Here is a 5,694-nt window from a genome sequence, read left to right on the forward strand (position 1 = left end):
TAAGAACGTTGTTGAACGCAAGTTCAACAAACCGTGAGGCCAAACAAACCAAAACATCAGAATCTGGAGCAGCGAAAGCCTTATTGCAAGGGCCAATAAATCAAGGAGATTGGAGAGGTGGGTGGGTGCTCATGGTCTAATGACCCAAACTCTCCATGACTGAGTTCTTACAGGCAAAATTTCAGGTGAAGTCTGACCTTCCTCTGAGTGATGAGTGGTAAGGTAACAGGGTGGTGTTCCTGAAATCCCAATCACAGCCTCTGGTTCCAACCGGTCTGTGGTCCCTGTGCTTATGCCCAGCCGGAAGTTATCATCCTCCACCTGGTGTGGGTGGGGGGCCTTAGTCCCTATAGGAAAACTCAGAAGTGTATCCCGTTGTCATGTGTATCCCGTTGTCATGTATATCCCTTGAGGAGGAACCAGGATCCTGCCTCATGGCTGCACTATTTTTCTTGACCGCCTTTCCTTAGTTTCTGTAATCCCTTAAACCCCTTACTCCCCTAACTCATAACTGTTTAAATCTGCCTTTGGAACTCAAGAAAGCTCTAAGAGTCTGAAACATTCCTACAAACAAGAAACAGGAGACATGGAAAGCCTTTTTTAAAAAAATCTGGGTGGGCTCCACTGGGTCCTTCTTGGTTTCAAGAGTTCTGTGACTAAATTTTTTTGAGACACCTAACTCAATTATTTCAAAGGTCCTTTTCACTTTAACATGATTTTGTAATTTCATAGACATTAGGTGGGAAGAGTTTTATTAATTGAATTCCGTCCTACCGCAAGAACTGTGCTTCCCGTTACCCTCACTCTCCACTTTTGCAGAGGTGAAATAAAGACAGCTGTGTTGTTTGCATCTAACCACATACCTCTTTCACACCCTTCAATTCAGTCATTTCAAATGTGTGACAACTTCCCTTTCCTCCAGGCTAATTAGTGTTCTAATTTTTAGGAGCGTTATCTGAGACACCTCTATCTCTGCTAACCTTAGATACATCTCTGCTTCTTTTGGTTTTCCCTTTCAATGATGTTTTTACCTCTTACTTCTTACTACTACTTCTTTGGTGGCATAATGTTTGTTTTTTCACCCCTCTGCCTATTTTATACCCAAGGGTTCTCAAAACCACTAAGAAATTTATGTGAGTGATATCTGTAGACTAACAGACTCAGCAATGGAGAAGGGAAAATGATACAGGAAGAAGAAACAGAAAATACAAAAGGAAATAAGGAAAGCAAGAGGAGTGATAGAAGAAGGAGGTATGTATGGTCTCTATGTAACCAAGCAGGACCCTATGTGGGCTTTCTGGGACAGACCTTTCCTTCCATGTCCTCTGCCTGCCTCTTGTTGTAGAAAAGCTATAGTCTCTCAGTCTTCCCCTGACTTACAAAAGCCTATCTCAACAATTAATGGTTGAAAGTGCTACTGAAGAGTGAGTTCTTGTCTCATCACAAAAAGGATTCAGAGATAAAACATGGAGGTCAAGAAAAAGAGCAAGAATTTATTAAGCACTTTATTACACTCAAAAGGGAAGAGTGGGCAGACTTACGTAAGTAGCTACCATGAACTTTTTTGGCAAACTAGTTGTATGGGGGTATAAAAATGAATGGGCAGAATATTCATTGGGGAGGGATGGTTTGGGGGTCATATTTCTTGATTTTCATCCCAGCTCTATCTTCCCAAAGAGGGGAAGGATTTTTGTCCTTATCTACCCTTGGACAGCAAGGAGATCAAACCAATCAATCCCAAAGGAAATCAACCCTGAATATTCATTGGAAGGACTGATGCTGGAGCTGATGCGCCAATACTTTGGCCACCTGATGTGAAGAGCTGACTCATTGGAAAAGACCCTAATGCTGGGAAAGATTGAAGGCAAAAGGAGAAGGGGACGACAGAGGATGAGATAGATAGCATCTAACTAGATAGTCTAGTTAGATAGACTCACTGGACACCAATTTGAGCAAACTCTCTGAGATAGTGAAGGACAGGGAAGCCTGGCAAGTTGCAGTCCATGAGGTCACAAAGAGTTGGACATGACTTAATGGCTGAAGAACAACAACAAAGCCTTGAACAGAAGTGTTACCGCATCAGTGCATGATGGGTACTACTTATCTGCAAGGCTAATTCCATTTTAATGAGAGAATAAGCGAAAGGTTACATTAATGCAGGCTGAAAATTCCTGCATTTTCCCACCTATCTTTGTCTACCTCCAGGACACCTATCTCCTCAAAGTATATGGCTTCCTGTCAGTCCGAGGTTTCTGTTTTTCCTTGTTTGCCAAAAGATTCCTGTTGTTTACAAGATGTATGGTTTCCTGCCATTTAGCCGGGCCCCCTTTCTCTGCTCATATTTAGTGATTGTTATTTGTTGTTTTAGTTGCTAATTCATGTCTTACTCTTTTGTGACCCCTCCAACTGTACTTATCAGGCTGCTCTGTCCATGGGCTTTCCCAGGCAAAAACCCAGGAGTGGGTTGCCATTTCCTTTTCCAGGGGATCTTCCTGATGCAGGGATCAAACGTGCATCTCCTACCTTGGCCGGCAAATTCTTCACCACTGAGCCGTCTGGGAAGCCCATATTTAGCTATATATCTGTTCTAATAAAAAGATGTGAATATGTAGCAGCTGGGCAAGGAAAAGTGGTAACAATTTAAACATCAGAGAATCTTTAGTTCCTTTCTGAAATACATAGATAACAGTACCTGATGCACATTTCTTAAATTGTTTTACAGATACAAAAACACCATGAAATGGAAGTTAACTATTTGATGACCAGGAGCACATAATAGCCCGCAGACCTACACAAGTCCCAAAACTGATAACATTAGCTCTTGTGACATGGCCCTGTTACCTCACCATCAACCAATCAGAATTGTACATGATTTGATTACATACCTTGTGAACCCCCCACGCCTGTCACCTTGCCTTTAAATTTGCATTCCTTAAACCCCTAGGGAGTTCAGATATTTTGAGCATTAGCCGCCCTGGACACCCTGTCTACCACTTTACAATAAACACTGTAATTTCTTTCACCACATTGTGGTCTCAGACTGGCTTTACTGTGCACGGGTGAGAGAACACAACATCTTGGTATACAGTGATATTTATTCTTTTCTTCTGCTTCTCTAAAACATACTCCAAACTGCCATTAAATATGGCACTGCCTTGGCTAACAATTTTTAAAAACTCGCACTTTTTCTTTCATCTCATCAAATAGCAGTCAACTAGCATGATTTTGAAAGACAATATCACATAGTAGGTCACATGTGAACTCCATAGATAAACGATCTGGAATCTTGCCAGCTCTGATCTTGATCTCTCTGTACTTCAGGTTCTTTAATATGGGATAATAATAGACCTCACCTTCACAACTGTCATGATGATGAAATAAGATGATACAAGTAAAATGTTCTGAGTAAGTCCTGGCACAAAGTAAGAACCTTATTCTGAAAAAAATGTTTTGCTTTACAGCTTTGCCCCCACCTTTTCCTAACACATCATGTTCCTTTGTAAATGCATTGGCCCACTCTCTTGTGGCCTTACCATGCCTATCACAGCCTAATAAATGTTAATGGTAAACAACAGCAATCATTGCTTCTCTCTGTGGAATGGCTATTACTCTTGCTGTTTTGCTAGAAAAATACTAGTTTCACTCAGGCAAAGAAAGGCGGTAACGACATCATAATATATCCACAATAGGCCTGTTTAGGAGGTTTAGCCTTGGGCAACAAACACATTTTATAATTTTATTGCAAGAATATAAAAAACAAGTGAGCTACAGTTCATGCTTTTACATAACTTGGCTTATCTCCTATGTGTTTGACTCTTAATCAGCTGTGCACTTTAGAATCACCTGGGAGTTTTTAAAAACAATATATACCTGGGCTCTGTCCCTAAAGGATTCTGATTCACTAGGCCTAGGTGATGTTCTGGCATGTTTATTTGGAATTGTTCACCTAAGTGATTCTGATGTAAAACTAGTGTTCCAAGTATTCCTGGCTCATTGCCTTCCATTCAACAAAAGCAATCTCAACTACTGGAGTGAAAAAAATCACCCACAATTTTTATGGCCTCTCCATATAAGTAGGTATACCAGCGATTTCTTAACAAATTATCCAATCACAGAAGTAAATGTCTATAGTTGAATTTTATAATCATGAAATTATGAATTATGTTCCACTTGGATTGAGGTACCAGCAACTCTTTGGATGAGATTTTCTGCCATTTTAATGAGTAGAAAAGGGAGCCTTTGTGGATAAGATGGCGGCTCCATCAAACCACCTGTAGACTCCAGTGCTGGGAAGCCTCAGACCAAACATTCAATCAGACTAGAACACAGCCCCACTCATCAGCAGACAGACTGCTGAAAGTCTCCATGAATAAACAACTACTTGATAAAAAACACAGACCCAGACACAGCCCTACTTACTAGATGGACAAGACCCAAATCCACCCACCAGAGAGTGGGTGTAAGTCTCTCACATGAGGAAGCTTGCACAAGTCTCTAGACAGCCTCATTGACCAGGGGGCAAGGAGCAGAAGCTAGAAGAACTACAACCCTGAAGCTTGTGGAATGGGATATGTAAACACAGAAAGCTAGATAAAATGAGACGGCAGAAGAATATGCCCCAGATGAAGGCACAAGATAAAAACCCCAGAAGAGTGTTGTATGAAAGGAGAGAAGGTTAGCACTCCCCTTGACGAGGATAGAATAGGCTCTCAGGCCTGACAACATGTGTATGGTTAAGACATTGCCTCCTACTTTGTGGCAGCTAAGCACGGTTTATTACAAACATACAATGGTGAAAAGACAGTCTCTTTTATAAGTGGTGCCAGGAAAACTGGTCAACCACTTGTCAAAGAAAGAAACTAGAACATTTTCTAACACTACACACAAAAATAAACTCAAAATGGATTAAGGTCTAAATGTAACACCAGAAACTATTAAACTCTTAGAGGAAAACATAGGCAGAACACTCACTGACATAAATCACATCAAGATTCTCTATGACCCACCTCCCAGAGTAGTGGTAATAAAAACAAAAATAAACAAGTGGAACCCTAATTAAACTTTTTGCTATATTTCTCCAAAATATAAAAGCAGCTCATGCAACTCAATACCAGAAACCTTAACACCCAAGCAAAAAGGAAATCAATCCAGAATATTCATTGAAAGGACTGACACTAAAGCGAAACGCCAATACTTTGGCCACTGATGCGAAGAACTGACTCATTGGAAAAGACACTGATGTTGGGAAAGTTTGAAGGCAGGAGGAGAAAGGGACACAAGGGGATGAGATGGTTGGATGGCATCACTGACTCGATGGATATGAGTTTGAGCAAGCTTCAAGAGTTGTGATGGACAGGGAAGCCTGGCATGCTTTAGTCCATGGGGTTGCAGAGTTGGACATGAATGAGCGATTGAACTGAACTGAACTGAATTGAATTAAATTTAAAAGATTTTGCATAATGAAGGTAACTATAAGCGAGGTGAAAAGGCAGTCTTCAGAGTGGGAGAAAATAATAGCAAACAAAACAACTGACAAAGAATTAATCTCCAAAATATAAAAGCAGCTCATGCAACTCAATACCAGAAAACTTAACACCCAAGCAAAAAGTGGGCCAAAAAACTAAACAGACATTTCTCCAAAGAAGACATACAGATGGCTACTAAACACATGAAAAGATGCCCAGCATTGTTTAT

General features: G+C 40.7%; 1 non-coding gene across 1 annotated transcript; it reads left to right on the forward strand.

Annotated features, from left to right (window-relative positions):
* Positions 1–4,652: 4,652 nt before the first annotated feature.
* On the forward strand, positions 4,653–4,778 carry LOC114118588 (U6atac minor spliceosomal RNA). The gene has a single exon (XR_003591830.2). It is a non-coding gene; the product is annotated as a U6atac minor spliceosomal RNA (small nuclear RNA).
* The last annotated feature ends 916 nt before the right edge of the window (positions 4,779–5,694 follow it).

Source organism: Ovis aries, chromosome 15, assembly GCF_016772045.2.
Source record: "Ovis aries strain OAR_USU_Benz2616 breed Rambouillet chromosome 15, ARS-UI_Ramb_v3.0, whole genome shotgun sequence".
Taxonomy (NCBI): Eukaryota; Metazoa; Chordata; class Mammalia; order Artiodactyla; family Bovidae; genus Ovis; species Ovis aries.